This window comes from Fringilla coelebs (genome assembly GCF_963513975.1).
Source record: "Fringilla coelebs genome assembly, chromosome: 17".
NCBI lineage: Eukaryota > Metazoa > Chordata > Aves > Passeriformes > Fringillidae > Fringilla > Fringilla coelebs.
The window spans coordinates 14,673,677-14,692,353 of NC_140043.1; the positions used below are offsets into that span (position 1 = coordinate 14,673,677).

General features: G+C 47.5%; 1 protein-coding gene across 2 annotated transcripts in view; it reads left to right on the forward strand.

Moving 5' to 3' along the window:
- The window catches only part of TMEM132C (transmembrane protein 132C), a gene marked incomplete at both ends in the record, with an annotated part of 163,762 nt that overhangs the window by 99,490 nt on the left and 45,595 nt on the right, over positions 1–18,677 (forward strand). The window lies entirely within an intron of this gene.

The window sequence follows — 18,677 nt, forward strand, 5'->3', positions numbered from 1 at the left end:
CTGCCTCCCTGTTTGCTGTGTTTGCAGGGGCTGGCTCTGGCTGTGCCACGGCACAGAAGCAGGGCTGTCTCCATCAGCAGGGCTGCCTCCATCAGCAGGGCTGCCTCCATCAGCAGGGCTGTCTCCATCAGCAGGGCTGTCTCCATCAGCAGGGCTGCCTCCATCAGCAGGGCTGTCTCCATCAGCAGGGCTGTCTCCATCAGCAGGGCTGCCTCCATCAGCAGGGCTGTCTCCATCAGCAGGGCTGTCCCCATCAGCAGGGCTGTCTCCATCAGCAGGGCTCTCTCCATCAGCAAGGCTGCCTCCATCAGCAGGGCTGTCTGCCATGGCACACCATAGAGTTGTGGATTTTCAGTGGGAATTTGCCTCCCAGCAATCGTAGTGAATTCTCACAAGGCTGCTGTGCATTGGTCCATGCAGAGAATTCCCCACTGTACAGATCCAGGCAATGCCTGGACCACAGCCCCAGCTCTGTGATCGTTGTTGGCCGCAAAGCCGGGCTCATGGAGGAGCAGCATGCAGTCCTTGCTGGGCGCTGGGCTTTGCTTTGTACCACAGAGCCTGAGCTGAGTTAACTTCTCTGTTCTGTGCCCAGATACTGGACATGTGTAAAGTGCAGAAACTCCTCTTGCCATGAGCAGCTGCTGATGAGCTGATTGTCTGAGTCAGTGTATTTCCTCCTGGTGGCTGAACTCTCCCTGTCTTTGTCTCAACCCTGAGCTTTCATTCTGTTTTTTCCTCCCTGTCCAGCTGAGGAGGGGAGAGGTGGAGCTGCTTTAGGGGGCACCTGGCATCCAACCAGGGTCAGCCTGCCTCAGGACTGGCAAAGGGAAAGGAAAAATGCATCATTTGAGGCTGCCAGGAGTAAAAATTACCCCACTTTGAAAGGGAGGACAGAGCTGTAGAGCAGCACGTAGCTCTGAGCAGATTTGCAACTGCAGAACTATAATAGTCAGGTTATCAAACCCCAAATTAAATCTCCTCAATCCAATTTGCATGAAGTCTAATTAACCCATAAAAATATTTTTGGCACTAATTATGCAAATAAAACTCAATGTTTTAATTAATGCCTCTCTCACTTGTGCATGTAAATAGTTGCTGTCTTCTGGAAGCATGATGAGCCTTGGTTTGAGTGAAGTGTTTGTGTACAGGGAGGAGCTGGGTGGGGAAAGCCCAGGGGAAGCACACGGTGTGCTGGGCATTTCTGAGTCTCTGGGTGTCACTCAGAGCCCTCTGCACAGAGCACAGATGCTCCAGTAGATATCCCAATTTAATTTGCTGGAGGACTGTGAGTCTCTACTGGGAATTTTCTGTGCTGCCACCAGCTCTTCCAGGCGGGTTCAGCAGGGTGGGTCACAGAGGGGCTGTGCAGCTCTGTGCAGGTCAGGGTGGGTGTGAGGAGCAGCTCTGGAGCTCCAGCACTGCCTCGTCCTCCCTGCAGCCAACTCAGCCAGCTCACAAATATGTTGGTTAATTGGTGTAGTAGAAGGAGCTTTCCAGTGTGTTTGCTCAGAAATCTCCCTGCTGCACCATGGAGAACCATGGCACTCTTTCCCCTTCCCACCCCTAGAGACAAGGGCCCAGACTCAGTAAAAATACTGATTTTTGTTTCCAATTTTCCCTTTCTTGCACATTTCTCTGTCATTAGTGTGTGGATATAATTACACTGTAAGCACTTTGAAAGAAGCAGTTTGAGTCTGAATGCAGCAGCAGCTAATACACCTTTCACATTATATAAATAATAGAACACAAGAGATATTTTAGATACATCACATCAGTAATTGTTTACCATTACCTTTTGAGAATTTAAGTGGGTCATGCTTCTTTACTTTTTTAAGAAATACTTTGTGGTGCTCAAGCCAGGAGCCAGAGTTTAGTTTAAAATTATTCAAAAAGGCTTTGCAACTATGGCAAGTAAGTGCAAACAGCTTGAAATCAGCAATGTTTGTGTGCCTCATAATGCAGTTTCTGCTGAGACTCAAGTAGCTATTGATGAGGATAACAACAGTGTTGATTAGTGAAAACAGGGCTTAGACAACTGCTTGGTTGCTTGTTTTCCTTTGTTGCTTCTGCTTCTGGAGATTTGCTGTGTGTGCTTGGGGCAGACACAAAAAGGATATTTTTGGTTAGTCCTGGAACCAGTTCCATCTCTCAGTATTGCCTGGTTTGGTCCCAGCCTAAGGCTGGTGTGATCTGGGAGGTGCCACGCTCACCTGAGAGCAGCCCCAGTGGAAGGGCTCCTGCTTCATGGGTATGTTATTCACCAGGAGAGCTGTTCCCAGGCAGAGCAAGGGCTGTTTGTGGGGTTTGTTTTGTTAAATATCAAACTTCAGCTCAGCCGACCTCTGGCTGCTGGCTTGCTGCCAGCCGTGGGGATGAGCAGCAGGGCAGGAGCAAGGAGGGCTCGGGGGTTTCTTAGGCTGGCTTCTGTGCCAAAGCCAAAGCACCAGAGCATCCTGTAGCTGAGGCTGATCTCAGTCTGACTCCTCTTGGGCTGCCCTGCAGCAAGCTGCCCTCGGGTTGGCACTTGTGCCCCTGCCTAGGGGAACTGGAGCCACCCAGCACTGCGGATTTCTGTCCGCCAGGCACCGAAACCGAGTGTGGGAGAGCAGAGAGATTTAGAACCACTGACAGAGTGGAAAACTGCTGTGATGGAGCACTTTATCCTCTTGGCCTTGAACCTTTGGAGAGGCCTGTGGGCTTACAGCTCTGCAGCCATCTGTCTGATACAGGGGCGGGCTGGGGAAGAGTGCTTCCAGATGTTGTGCTGATGTTTCAGGCCGTGTCACAGCCACTTACTCCCTCTCACGTGCCACATGTGCACGTTCTGTTGGGCTGGGGTTGTTGTGGCTGGTTTGGAGCCTTGTCTGGGTGTCTCTGCGTGCCCATGGGAACAGTAATTATGTTCCCAGGCTGTGTTTGGTATCATTAGCACGTGGAGGAAAGCAACAAAGCCGCTGCAATTTGTGCAGATCCCTGCTCTGTCTGCTAGACCATATGCTGCCAAGGGATGTCAGTGAAATCAATTCCCTTGTGATTGAAAAACAAAAGTAAAGTGTGTATGTACAGCATGAGTCAGGCTTGGAAAAGTGTGAGCCATGTGGAGTGTGTCTGCCTGTAGCAGAGCACAGCCAGCCTGTGCCCGGGATGTGAACAGACAAGAGCAGTCACACATTATAAGCAGGGAAGATGTTATTAATTATTTCAGAATCTGGGTCACCCTGCCCTGGCAGTTTTGGGTCAGAGTGGTTTGCAGAGCTCAGCAGAGTGGCAGTGGTGCCTGCTGACCTCAAAACCTTGCAGCCTGAGCGGAGAGCATGGTTCTCACAAAGATTCAGAGCTTTAGTGCTTGTGGGTCAGGATTTTTTCTTGCCAGTTGTTTATCCTTTTGACTGATAATTGAGGCAGGAGCAGAGCTGGGATGGCACATGCCAGTGCTGTAGGTGCTTGGGAAATTGTGCATGTCTGCAGGAGGTCACATCTGTGTCTGCAGGGACTGAGCTGTGCAAACTGCTGAGATCCTTTGGGAGGAAGGCACCAGCAATGGATGCCTTACACCATTAAACCCTGAAACAGAAACCATTTCCATTCATTTACAAGAAATTCACATGAGAGCAGGCATTGTATATAGATATATGAATAGAAGGAGAGCTCAGGAGAATCTCCGTTCTTCACTGGATGTGGGGGGACACACCATGACAAAGGATGAGGAAGAGGCTGAGGTGCCAAATGCCCTCAGCTGAGCAGAATGAAGCCTCCATACTTCAAGGGAAAACTGGGAGAAGAGCCTGGAGGTGTTGGCTGGCAGCTGGCTGAACATGGAGTAGTGCTCAGGTAGGGCAAAAGGAGATGCCTCAAATTGCACCATGGGAGTTTTAGGTTGGATATGAGGAAAAATTCCCCACTGAAAGGGTTGTCAGCCTGGAACAGGCTGCCCAGGCAAGGTGTCCCTGGAGCACCTGGAAAACAAGTGGATGTGGTGCTTGGGGATGTGCTCTGGGGGTTATCATCTCACCTGAGCCTTTGGAAGGGCAGCTGTTGGGTGCTGCTGAAAGGAATTTGCTTGTTGGATTTCAACAGAACCACTGTTAGACTTAGTCCTGACCATTCAAAGAATACTACAATAATCTTCAAAAAATACTACAATAATCTTCATACATAACTTAAAATAGTATTAGCCATGCCCATGAGATTTTTTTATCTAAGAGAAGAAATTAATTACTAGAGATGAGATAAGAAAATGCATTAGAGATCTATCCATGATCTCTACAGAACTTTCAGTTGCAATAATTGTTCTTTTTTTTTTTTTAATCTACTGTGGAGTTCCTGGGTCTGTTGAGAAGCAGCAGGGCTGAAGCTCCAAGAGAAAGGGCATTCTTCACATATTTCTTGCCCAAATGAAAGCATCAAATCTGTTTGCACAGCAAATTTGTATCGTTTAGAAAAGCTTTTTACATGCTTATCAAAACCAAGTGCTGGAGGCTCAGTCAATGCCTGCAGTAGCTGAGAGCTGCAGCCACTGCCTGCCCTGCTCTCCAGGCAGGTTGGATGTATTGTTTTATTCCATTATAATGTAAATAGAGCAGAGCCCACACAAACAGAATGGATGTGCAATCATGGCATAATGGGACAGCAGCTCCAGACTGATGGACAGGTTCAATAATAACTGTAACTCCTGATGTCCGGGGTCAGAGGATTTTCTGACTCTCTGACAAGGTAATCACTTCTCCAGAGCGACCTGCAAACACACAGCCTGCTTTTCAGCTTTCACCTGGGCTTGGGAAGGAGTTCTGAGGCACTCCTGGTACATGCAGGAGGAAATCTGCCAGTGCCACTGGCATCCTCTGCCCCTCCCTGCTGCCTCCTGGCCCCTTGCACACAGCAATGCCCGTGTCAGGAACCTGTGACTCACACTGAAGCTGTCCCTGAGGATGCTCTGATGCAGCCCATCCCTGGTGTGACACCTCTGCTCTCTGCTCCTTGCACTCTGGATCTGCTCTGGGGCGAGGTCAGCCCTCATTTCTGGTGACACTCTTTAGCAGCTATTGTGATGGAGCCTTCCTTGTGATTTGGAAGATGAGAGACAAAAGATGCAGGATTGGGGAGGAGGAATTTGTGCCTGTGGATTTTTTCTCCCCCTGCCTTTGAAGCAGAAACATCTGCTGAGAGCCACAAACAGCTGAGTTCAGCAATACCACATCACGCTGCCAAGCAACTCTGCTTTCCTCTGGAACTCTCACAGAACAGGAAATAAATCAGTCAGGCACTAAAGAATGGAGAAAATTTAGGAAAAAGTGCCAAAAGCCAAACCTTTCAAGAATAAAGTGAATAAGAACTTTGTAAGTGTTCGGTGAAGCGAATTGAAATATGCTTCTTACACATGTAAGCCCTGTGTGCTTGAGGAATTTCATAATAACAAAACTCCTCTGAGCTAAGGGCACTTTAAACTGGTGAGGAGAGACCTCTGGGAAGCTGGCTACAATATCACAAAAGACAATTAGATTATTTAAAATATTTTTTCCATCTCATGTCTCTGTCAGATGAGTCACAGCTGACCAGCTAACAGTGGTGAAGTACCTCCATTTATCTGAAACCTTTCCTTTCCTCTCACTACACAGAATATATTGGGCAGCTGAACCATTTGTTTCTGCACTGGCTTACTGAGATTTACTCTTCCAATCAAAGTTACTTTGGTTTGATGTCTTATTGCCTATTTAAAGTACTGATAAAAATCTCTATTTGTTTTGTTATATAATAACAGGGACTGCTGTATGGAACAGGTGGAAAATTATTGCATGAATGCTGAGTCTTTGTTGTAAATCCTACAAGTTGAGCAAGGATGAAAAACCAGTGGGTGCTGGCTGGGAGGATTTTGGGATGTGCTGCTGGTGCTGTGGGCTCCTGCTCGCCCCTTTCCTGCTGTTCCAGACCATTCCTTTCCATTCCCTGGTGTGTGCTCCAGTCAGTTCCTCGTGCCCCTGCAGTGAGGGGTGACTGCAGGCACAGTCTGCAGGGCTGATGTGCCAGGTGATGCTGATGCATCAGTCCAGCTGTGTTTGCTGCTCTGATTCTCCCTCATCTCAGGTGTAGAAAACCCTGCTCTCCTCCAGTTGTCTTTGCATAAGGATGTTGGGAATTGCTGGGTTTGGTCCAACAGCTCTCCAGGGCTTTTCTAAGTGTCCCCTGCACTCCTGACTGCTGTCCCTCTGCAGCAGGGTCCCACATATGGCACACACTGTAAAAATCACACCCTTACCTGGTTAGCTCTCTGCCTGCAGATACCTGAGTGGATCCTTTGCAGGCTGGCCCAGAGATGACAGGAATTTGTTGCATAACCAGGATCAGCCCCACAAAGGTGCCTCAGACTGAGGGAGCAGCAGCAGCCCTGCCCTGCCAGCACTCCCAGCCCGTGAGCTCTGCCAGCAGGCACAGTTTGGGAGAGTCAAGCTGGACAGAGCACAGCCCAGCAAAACCCGTGGCTTTTGACCTTCTCTGAGGATGGATTGCACCCAGCTCCCCCTGCACGTTCTACACACTAAAGCAGGGATAATACACGGCCTTTTACAAGCCTAGCAAGTAAAAATCTTTGCCTGCTACAGAAAACCAACTCCTGTAGTTTAAGGAGCTGTCTTGTATCAGAGATCATTGCACTGAGAGAGGAGTTACTCTGTTGGCTTCTAGAAGTCATCATTTGCAAATCATAATTTATCTCCAGCTCAGGCTGCAGGGAGACCTCTGGTGTGTCACGTTCTGGGAATCACAGAAGGTCTTGGGTTTTTTCACTGTCACTTCATGGAGAGTATCAGCAAACAGTGACATTTTAAAAGGCAGCCTTTTATTTTCAGGGCTGTGCAGCCACAGTCCCTGAAGTGTAAATCAGTGGTGGATCTGTCTTGCATTGTGTCAAGGGCTTGTACAAATCACCTGCTCAGAGCTGAGCTTTGTTCATGAGTTGGTGGCTTGGAGGGGACGTAGGGAGTGTTTGGAGGATCCTCTGCATTGCCTGAGAGCTTAACAAGGTAGAGCCTGGCTGCTCTTTTGAAAGGTGGTAAATGTGTGAATTCCACCAAAAAAAGGTCAAGTTCTGGCTAAATAAGTCCCTGGACTCCTGTTTCTGGAGTAAGATGTTATGGACAGTTGAGGTCTGTAAGCACATCCTTTTGCAGTGCTTTCAAAATAAGGAATGGAGAATGAGATGGGAGTGGCAGTATTATATAAAAGCTGCTGATGTTCTTTGATGCACTTTCTCCTTGAGCAAGGCAAGTCAATGGGCTTTTTTTGAAAAATCTGTGGTGAGTCCCTCTTGCTCTGATGGCTCAGGATGAGGAGTGTCAAGGACTGGTTTAAATCAGTCCATACCCACTGAAACAATGCAGAGGGGTTTGTCCCTGGCCACTCACAAAAAACTCCTGCAACTTTGCTGTGACTCCCTTACCAATGTGCCAGTAATCCCATGGAGAAGTGAGTTTATTAAAGGAGATGTTTATTGGAGAAAGGCTTTTGGATTGACCAGTGCTGAATTCCTGGTGGTTTGCCAGGAAGTTCAGTCCCAGTTAAGAAACCTTGCCTTCATTGAAGCAAATGGCAAAATTTCCTTTGCAGACTGAATTTCAGCCCAAGTTTAGAACAAATTTTGACTTTTCTCTCCTTTCTTCTCTCTGGTGTACAGCTCAGAAAACCAGGTGATCTCTTTTCTATCCAGAGCTGTGACAACAGCTTACACACTCCCCTCCCACGTGTACACCCTCATACATGATGGTAATTATCACAAAAAGGAGTTTGAAGTAGCACCCCATTGATTTTTGGTTTGCATGCTGCAGATTAATGGACTGAGCACGCACTCTTTGTAATCACACTGGTAGAAATTCAATAATGACTCTGCCAGAGCACTCAAGTGACCTCAGACACTGAATTCATCCCTATTTCAACTATTTTTAATGAGACTGGCATATTTAGCAATGCCATCAGATGGTTTGGAAAGCAAAGTGTTTTGTCCACCAAAGCAATACTGATGGGCCAACATTGAATTTCAGTGTTTACATCTGTTCTTAGCCAGAATTCACAGTGTCTGCGTGGCATGGAATGCATTCACTGGAATGTACTGAGCCAAAAAAATCTGTGATGTGTATGATCTGCAGGCTGCACTCCACTAGAACAAGATTTCAGCCAAATCAGAGCTCAGCAAGTACCACTGACAATCCCCAAAGGAGCAGGATCTCTCTGCTTAGTTTAGCAATTGTTCACTTGGGTTTGGAGGCTTTAATTGCTCGTGATTATCATTTCCTGTGGCGTTTTTTTGTCATGTCTGAGAAAGTGCAGGAGCGTGGCGAGCCTCTCCACTTGGAGATGCTATTTGTCAATTTTTATCTTGAGAAATGCCCAGAGATTTAGTGAGACTGGTAAGGAATATTTAAAAGCTGAATCTGTTCAGTGCTGGGGATGTTTGGCTGGCTCTGTGTGTGCAGTTCCACAGTTTGGTCATGCCTGCTGTGATTTCCTCACCAGCTGTAAAACTCCTGTACATTACAGATAAACATTGTTTAAATTCCCAACAGAACTCCTGGAAAAGTGAACCTGGAAATGTCACAGTAAGGACAGGGGACTTGATCACTCAGAACTGGCCAGAAACTCAGCTTCTGCTAACATTACTCCCAGAACCACCCAAGAAGGGGATTGTTGCCATGTTCTGTTAATTAAAGCTGTGTTAATTATTTTGACAGGCAGCCTCTCCTGTTCTCTCCAGTGTTTCTGGGGCTGGTAGAGCTGCTGAGGTGAGGTGAAACACCAAGTCATCAAACATGATATAATTGCCACGTCCCTCAGTGATGCAAATCAGTAGAGATTTGTTGAGGTTCACTGTGGATCACACATGAATTCATTGTGGGTTTATTAAACAAAAAGCTCCCCCAAGATCCCCAGAGCTGTGGAACAGAGTGCATTTAGAGCAAAGCCAGGACATTGAGGGCAAGTGGCTTTTACGTGTGGTGCATAAATAGGCTCTGAGTTCCTAACTGTTGGGAAATGTGAGCTCCTCAGCACCATCTGCTCCCAGGGGGTTCCTGATTCCCCTGGCTTTGCTCTGACCTCAGCAACTGATTTTGAAGAGTTGTGTCTGTAATTGGCAGCAGGAGTCAAGACCCAGCTATGAGGACGGAAAGAAATAAGCAGGTTTGTAATTTGGAGCCTTCAGTGAAGTGTCGGGAGGAATGTGCATCAGCTTTAGCACCTCGGTGTTTGTGAGAGCATACATCTTTAATTTGGGTCACACACTGACCCTGGAGCCAGGGCACACCGTGGGTGTGAACAGGACAATCCTTCCAGCATCCCTCCCATCCTTCCTGGGCATCCCCCACACATCAGATGCTGAGGTGCTTTACCCACCAAAGCACAGCAAACCATTTCTCCTCTTTATTATTTGCCATCCTTTGTGTGTTTCCAGTTTTCAGTTCCCTGTGTACATGTGAGACACGCAGTTTTAGTGGCACTCTCACGATAAACCCCAGCCCATGTGGAGTGAGCAGCTGGCTGAAGTGTTTATCAGCCTCTATTGTAGCTGTTCCTGCCTTCTGGAAAATTATTCACAAATACACAAGCATGACTTCATTTTGCCAGGAAGCAAGACCATTAATCCTGCCTACTTTGAAGCCCCATCTTTTGTGGGCTGTGGTGGGTAACTTATCTGCTCAGATTACTTAGATTGTTGGAGACTTCATCCCTTTGTAATGGTAATGACTGCTGAGTAGCTCAGCCCTGCATGAGAATTTTTTCCTTACATTTAAGACTATTTTTCTTTTCCATCTTACATTTTTTCTTATATTTTCCTGTATTTGACTGTGCTTAGTTCTATATTCTTGCATTTCTTATTTTATTATGTATTTAGGATTTTTAATATAATAAATCCTCTCAAAGGGGGATTTGGTTTCTAAGGAGTTAATTGCTGTGTGCTCTTTTACTCATGAGCCAATTGAATCAGATAATTTGCTGTTTCCTGAGTAATGTCAGAGAGTGTACAGAAAGATCTTTTGTTCCACTGAAGATGTTAAAGAGGGTTTGAGGATTCCTTTCTCTGCAAATCCTTTACATGAAAGATTTACAGTATGTACGCTCCAAGATTTGGAAATGCTGCTATTTAAGCATCTACACATGCAATTAGTCACTAATTGTTAACAGCTCCCACTCTTTAGCTTTTTTTATTCTACCTATTCCAGATATCACTGAAATCACACTCAGGACAGTGTGTAAACCTTTCAGTTTTATAGCTGCTGCTGGTTCTTCACCTTTAGCAGGGCGAGATGGAATTTTCCAAGGCATTGGAATGCCAAGGTTCTTGCTCCTGCCATTCAAGAGCTTTCAGCTGATCGTCACCCCCAGCTCCTTTTTGTGGGACCCCAGCCTGGTCTGAGCTGCCCTGGGGACAGCTCCCTCTCCCCAGCAGCAGGACTCCTGGTTCCATGTGTACAGAGCACAGTGGGGGCCCTTGGATGCCCCTTCTTGTTTCCACCTTCTCACTGGGTCAGTGCTGCTGGTTTTCTGCCAAAATCCTGGTGGAGATACCTTGGGGAGAGAGGATGAGCAGGGGTGAGTGTGAGGGATGAAGGGCGAGGAACAGCATCTCGGCAGCACTGGTTATGGAGTGGTTATGGGATGAGGGACAGGGAGCAGCTCTGCAGCACTGGTTATGGGATCAGGGACAGGGAGCAGCTCTGCAGCACTGGTTATGGAGTGGTTATGGGATCAGAGCAGCTCTACAGCACTGGTTATGGGATCAGGGACAGGGAGCAGCTCTGCAGCACTGGTTATGGGGTGGTTATGGGATCAGGGACAGGGAGCAGCTCTGCAGCACTGGTTATGGAGTGGTTATGGGATCAGGGACAGGGAGCAGCTCTGGAGCACTGGTTATGGGGTGGTTATGGGATCAGGGACAGGGAGCAGCTCTGCAGCACTGGTTATGGAGCTCAAGGAGCCCTGGCTGCAGCCTGCCCGTGTTCCTCATGGTCCAAACCTGCTCTGAGCACTGAGTGCAGAGCTGGGGCTTCACATCCCGAGGTTTTTCAGAGCTCAGAGGCTGTGCAGGTTAGCACTGAGCCTGTGTCCCTTGTGCCAGCAGCCAGGATCTGAAGAAGAACAAGAGGCAGGGGTTAATCAGCTGGGTCACCAGGTGGTCAGGCTTGGAGGGAGTGCTGTGAGGGGAAGGGCTCTGGGCAGGATGGAAGTGAAGAGACCAAACCTCTCCTGAGCCTTTAAAATTTTCTGTCTCTCGTTGTAATCAAGTGTCGATGACTTGGGCATTTCAATTTCGTTCTTCCATGTCTTTGTATTGCTCTTTTTAAAATCTTAATGCTTCTGACTCCAATAGCCAAAACATCTCAATTATTGTCAGACTCCAAGGAGCTCAATGATAATAATCCTCTACAGGGAAAAAGATAGTTTAAGTGAAAGGAAGAGATTATTAGATGCAGGAAAGATATGTCAACAGTCATTCTCTCTTTGCTAAGTACTTGTAACTTATATTTTAAAAGAAAGTATTGAAATTACTGCTCTTCAAAGAGAATACAAAAGGATAATGGTTGTTCTTGTGCTAAGGAAAGTCACATTTCTCCTGGGGCTAATGCCATAAGGTTCTTTCTTTGTACTGAAACAGCAGAGTGCTAAACAAAGACTAAAGATTGAAGTTATTAGAGGGAGATCTATGCAGTTATAATTTTATAATTTGCAGTATGCCATTCCTGGTGTTGGCTTCCTTCTGTGCATTCCTACTCACAGGCCATAGAAACAGTTTCCATATTGCCATCAGCCAGTGACAGCATTTTGACATTCCTCCAAGGTATGTGGATATCTAACCCCCAGGTTATTTCTGCTGATACCTGAAAACTCTGGAGTTGCAAGTCTGGAACATGCAGGCTTTTCCAGAGTTTCCTAGAGGTGTATGAAGTTAACCTTCAGAGTCTTTGTAGGACTGGTGTCCCTCTAGTCTCTTCTCTAAGCCAGTTTCCACATTCATCTGTCATTTTGCTCTGAGGCTTACTGATGTGGGTAGAAATCACCTCCCTAACTTCTCCCTCTCCTAAGATATATACTGGAGATAATGGCCCTTACTCACTGCTTGACATGCCAGGTTAAAAATACCAGAAGCACTCAGCTCCGTTCCCCCTCCAGTTCCAGCCAATTTCTGGGAAGGACATTGATCTGATTAATTACCCATTTGCAGCAGGAATGGGCTGGAAGTTTCTCAGGTGACCTCTGATCATGGAATTGCTGCTGCCTGGGAAGTCCCTGTCGCAAGCAGGGCTTTGGGCTGGGCCAGCCCGGGTGTGTTGTGTCAGAAGGGGAAGGGGTTGGTCTCCTGATTCCAGAACATTCCCTCTGACCCCGTGCTGCTCTGTCCAGCCCTGGGCTGATGCCCTGCTCTCAGTATGGCTCTGTTTGAGCCCAGCCTTCCCTTTCTGCTGGGCACTGACAGACCCCCAGTGCCAGAGCTCTGGGGTGCTTGCAGTCTCTGCGCTCCACTGCCAAAGCTGTGGCAGGCAGGGGAAGGCTGTGCTGCTGATTCTGGGTGGTTTCAGTCCTCAGTTCTCTCCTCCCCACCTTTAGCTTGCTGCCTACAAGTGTCCTTCAGAGGAGGAAAGCCTCAGTGCTGCAGGACTGGCTGATTTGCCTGCACAAACTGCATTACCCAAGTGCTCGCTTGTCCTTTGAACACGAAAAGCCAGACAGGTGGAGCCTGGGGTATTACTTGGTACAAAGCAAACATTTAAAAAGCACAGACTTTCAGGTCCTTGCTGGTAATGGAAAGTGCTATTTTCAAAAGTGCCATTTGACATTTGGAAGATTAACTGGTATTGACTTCCTGTGTGAGTTGGGCTCCTGAGTATCTGAGTCACTTTTGGAAACCTGGGCTGGCCATCTGTTTCACTTAGGCTTTGCAGTGCCAAGTGTAGCAATGCATAAATACTTGGATGACTGTAGTTTGTAGTGCCTAAATTTAAAAAAGCAGTGATTTCAACAGCCCAACACCTATTGGAATTTTCAGAACTTCTGGGGCCTCGAATTCCCAGGGCCTGGGAGAAAGCAGAGGCATTTGAAAGCAATCAGAGCCTGAAAGGAACTAGTGTTCCTGAAAACCCCAGAGCTACCCCAGCCCTTTGGAATGTGGCAGCAAGGTGCTTCTGGAAATTTCACCTGCATCCCAACGAGAATCTTGCAACGGACTTCAACGTGAAAGCAAAGTAAATTTCTTAAAATAGAGCCAAAAAGTGAGGTGTAAAATGGTAACACACATAACAGGGACGTCCTGGTGCAAATTTGTGATGAGATTGAGATGGAGGAAGGGAGGAAATGCAGGGAGCTGCTCTACATGGGGCTGCAGGGAAAGGCAGCTTGTGCTGAGCAGTGACTGCTAGTTTTTGGTTAAAGATAGCACTGCATTTTTTCTTTTATTCCATTGTAAGTAACTGCATGTTGATTGTTCTAAAGGAATTTAGAATAATGGCTGGTGTTTGAGTTTATTCCTGCAGCTGGATCAGGAGTGTGGAACAGCCTCAGTTTCATGATTCCTTGGCTTTGACATTAATTAAACAGCCATTGGACTTTCTGGGTGAGGTGGATCTGAACTGGTTAACATGAGAGTGGATGCAAATCATTTTTAAAATATCTGGTTCCTGCTGTATAACTCACTGATTTCCTTTATTCCAAAGTCAGAGCGCTCAAAGCCTCCCTCACACAGCAGGCAGAGCTCTGCAAACTCCTCAGGACTCAGTTTAAACAGGGGCATTGTTTGTGTCCTCATTTCTCCCATGAACTCCTGCCTGACCTTGGGCGAGTCACTTCATTCCTCTGTGCTGCCCCCAGCCCTGATAACACGAAGTAGGTTAATAGTTCTGTGCTGTGCATGGCAGTCCTGTCTGAAAGCAGCAGGAGAAATGTGTTTGCAGTTGTTGTTGATGTTATGGATCTGTTTGAGCAACGTGTCCTCGTGGGCTGGTGCATCATGTGAGCAGCAGGGCTCTTTGCACACTGAAAGTGGTTTGCTGGACAGTGGCCAGAAAATAGGGATGAACCCATAAGCAGCAGATACTCCCCAGGGCATTTAGCAGCAGGAATGATGGTTCTGAGCCCCTCAGGAGGGTGCTGAGGTATATAAATAATTGTCATCAGGATTTAGGCATTCTGGAGGCGCAGTCTGTCTGCTTTGCATGTAAACAAAATGTAGGTCTTGAGGGAGTCTGTGTCTCAGCTAAATCTGCTCATGTATAAATCCTCTTTTTTAGGCTTTATATTTTGTAATCATTGTAATTTAAATTCAGCTACAGTCCACAGGATTTGCACATTTTACCACCATTAAGGAAGTCAATAGGAGCTGTGCATCCCACTGCCCTTCAATAATTAACTCCTTCCCCTCTCCTAAATCTGAAACTGGGGACAGCAGCAGCACTTGAGACAGCCTTTGAGAGCGTTCAGCCCAGGAATCTGCGTGTGGAGGACGATAAATTCAGCTGCTGTGTGTTTGTCTCTGCTGCCTGCTGCCTCTCCTGGCTGCTGCCCTGTGCTTGCTGGGTCAGCCCCAGCCATCAGCAGCAGGTTGGGCTGTCCCCTGGTGATCCCATGCCAGGGGGCCTGGCTGCCAGCAGCACGGCCCCGGAGCCCTCTGGTGCTTGTTGGCACCCTTCCCATCACACACACCCCTGGAATGAACCAGCTCCGTGTGCCCTGCCAGCTGAACAAGCTCCTCACCAGCTCGCTGCTGGAACCAGCTGCTGCTGGGCCAGGAGCCCCCATCCCATCCCATCCCATCCCATCCCATCCCATCCCATCCCATCCCATCCCATCCCATCCCATCCCATCCCATCCCATCCCATCCATCCCGTCCCGTCCCGTCCCGTCCATCCCATCCCATCCCATCCCATCCCATCCCATCCCATCCCATCCCATCCCATCCCATCCCATCCCATCCATCCCATCCCATCCCATCCCATTCATCCCATCCCATCCCATCCCATCCCATCCCATCCCATCCCATCCCATCCCATCCCATCCCATCCCATCCCATCCCATCCCATCCCATCCCACCCATCCCCAGAACACGCTCTGTGCTGCCCACATCCCTCCTGTCCTCCCTTCACACCTTTGCCTTTCCTGAGCAGAAGCTGTGCTCTGGAGCTCCCCAGGGGTGGCAGATGTTGCTCTGCCCGTGGGCGTGGGAGGCAGATGTTGCACGGAGCAGGGCTGAGAGGAGAACGCCCAGCCTCGCCCACCAGCATGGCTGGATGCTTTCCCCTGCAGTTTGACATGTAGAATCCACACCTGCAGGAGGAGGGGGTGTTGAACATCACCTCCATCAGGCCTGCTCAGTGTTAGAATGGCAAGAAAGGGAGCCTCAATATCTGTGCTACATGCGGAGCGTTTTATTAACTCACACAGGCACTTGGGGTTGGCTTTGTTCCCCCTGGAGGCAATAGTAAAATTTGACAGGTGATTTTGTAGATGAAGACAGTAAACAGCTGTTGAAAATGATAATGTCTGAGTGGTTTTGTTGTTTCTATGAAAACTTAGTTACACTCATTTTAGATTAATTTTTCATTGTCTTCTGTAAATGAGAATTGCTTACATGGCTGCTTCAAATGGGACTTTGATTGCTTCCCATCTACTGCCAAAACCCTAAAAGACTAAAAAAAAAATCAAATGCATAAAACCACTTATGAGCAAAGATACAATAAATTCGTGATACAGTGCATTTTAATTTGATAAAATAAAGTTTTGCTGTGCAGCAGTTTGTACTCATGTGTGAGAGAGGCATATACATTAGCCATTTAAATTCAGCACTGTGTTAAACGGCCATAAAAGCAATTCTGGCTGCTAGTGGGAGCTTTTGCTGTGGTATTATGGAATTTCCCAAAAGTCTGAGAAGCAATGTGGGAAAAATAAAGTGAAATGTACTCGTGGAAAAGGAAGTGCAAGTTCAGTGTTGCAGCAAAGCCACCAGAGAGGGATGGAGAAGGTGGAGCTTCGGTTCAGCCCCAGATTTCTGTGCTCCCTGTTTTGGGGGAGTGTGGGAGGAAGGGGCTGTCCTTGCCATGCAGGCACAGCACTGGGGCTGGCTCCAGGTGTTTGGATCTGGAACAGCTCAGTTTCCAGTTTATCAGTGAGCTGACTGACATCCTTTCACACTTCTCCTTTGTTCAGGGTGAGTGTGCTCACAGAGTCTCCTGTTAATGAAACCATCTCACAGTAAAACACCACTTAGGACTCTGTTGTGCCAGTGTTGAAAAGAAGGAAGGGAAATAGCTGCACAAAGTCTAAGCCGTGGTCCAGGCCTGCTTTGGAGTGGGTTGGATTTAAAGTGCTGACTCCCTGCAGGGGGAGATTTCACCCAGGATGGTGTTGGGAAGTCAGGACCTGTTGTTTGTGAGTTCACAGAAAGATCAGGTGTGGGTGAAAGTCACCTGCTCTTCTGTCAGAGCACACACTGAATAACACTCGAGTCCTGTGCTGACCTTTTGCAGAAGTTTCTTTTGGCATTAATGTCAGGAAATGCTGCTGGAAATGAAAATATTGATAAATACAGTGCAGGATCTAGACTGTAACTTCAGCTTGCTGGGGAGCAGCTATTTGGGCAGCCTTCATTTGTTTTTGAAACATTGTGCATCACCCAGTCCTTCGTGTCAATACCTCTGAAAATGTTTCTAACACACAGCCCTTGCCTTCCAAGGCTTCCCACCACGAGGAGCATCGTTCAGAGAGGGAAATCACTGCCTCTTTAGCAAATTGATACCTCAAAGTTCACAGCAGAGCCGTTTTTTATAACTTCTTCACCCGAGGAAGTTCAGCTCAGGTGTGCCAACACATTTTTAAGGAGCTCCTGTTCTTCCTGCATTGAGCCAGTTCTCCTGACAGGCTTTAACAGGAGGCTAGGGAAGACAAATGCCTGGAGTGAGATCATGCAGCCACTCCATGGCCCCACCAAGGGCTTTGACACAGGCTCTGAACACCACAGGAACCTTCCAGAAGCCAGCAGCTGATGGGGCTGCCTGCCTCTTGCCAGTGTGCAGAGCTTGGGAGGGGGCAGAGCAGGGGCAGGGGCGAGGGACAGAGTTGATCAGCGCCCAGAAGATGTGGTGTGGATCCCCTGGGGCAGTGTTCCTGCAGGGAGAGGGCCCAGGCTGCGTGGGCACTGTCACAGGAGCTTGGCTAGCAGGGGTGACGTGGATCTGATGGAGGATTTGAGAGCTGGGCTGGGGAAGGGGAGCAGGGACAGCCTCAGCTGGGCACACCCAGCCTGTCCAGCCCCCTGCTTGTGTCTGTGCCACTTCCCCCTGTACCCTCACTGAGCACTCGTTCACAAGGTCTGTGTCCTCAGCCTCTGGCTTGTCACAGAGGCTTTTGTGCTTGCCAGTAAATGACATCAGTGGTTCCAGAAGCTCCTTTTTGTGTCTGCTGGCACAGGTAGAACAGGGGAGTACTCTACTGTAATTTAATACAGCCGGTTTAGACGTTCTCTGGTTTTTCTCTCCCCTTTCTCTGTCCTCTTCACCAAGACATTTAATGTCTTGTTGGTGATCTGTGAACCACATCACCGACAAGAGGAATTGAATAAAAATCTACTGATGTCAGCAAATCACGTCAATTTACACTAGGTGTCATCCACTGAGGATGAAGAGACAATCTCTGATAGCCTAAAGCACTTCTTACTTGCCTTAGGCATAATTTTGTCTTTATGTTTGAATTCTTGGAGCTCAGTAATCCTGTAAATCCCTTTTTCTATATTCAAAAAGCTCCATCTGCTTTGGGAAACCCTCTAAATTAGTCCTAAAGGCCAAGTCTCTTTATAGAAATAACTGGATAGCACAGATATCCTATCTGCAAAAAAAAACCCAGCCAACTTCCTAGTGAAAAGCAATTCTTGGAAGAGTTGGCAATGCTGCTAAAAATTATTATTGTCCATTTTCAAAAAGCTTTTTGATTGAATGTCATGTAGATATGAGCATGTTTGGGATGTGTAGCAGCCTGTGAAGATTCTCCCATGCAGAATGGGAGAATCCTCTTTCTCTCTGGTACAAAGATACCGAGTGCTTGTCTTTAAGAATTGTCTCTCACGTGGCATTCACGCAGCTGGGCACTCACTGCCCTGCTGCTCTCCTGCAGGAACAATTAACAGGTGTAAGAAAATGGCTTACCATGCAGGCAAAGGTGGAAATGGAACTGCAAGGTCCAGAGGAGCTTCTGATTTTGGCTCTGTATTTCCAAAAATGGCTTACCTTGCAGTCAAAGGTGGAAATGGAACTGAAAGATCCAGAGGAACTTCTGATTTTGGCTCTGTATTTCCCCAGAGCCTTGGAAAGCTGGGCTTCCATCAGTGCAGTCCTGCCTGTGATCAAACAGAGTGTTCAGAGCCAGCAAAGAGCAGGAGTGGTGACTAATATTGTTGAAGATTTCAATAACAAAGGAAAAGCTTGTGTTCTTTAGAATCTTTTTTCCTTTTTTTTTTTGGACAGTGTCCCCTAAATGTCATTTGTGTAATTACTTAGAAACCTGCTTTGACTCATCTAGTGCAAAAAGGCATAGAAAGAAGGGCATAAAAAGGCAGCAATGATTGCTTGGAAAAAGCACAGCAGAGTTAGAAATCTTTGCTCTGGGCAGTGAGGCAAATGTGTAATTCTGTGCTGCGTGGAGGGATTCTGTGC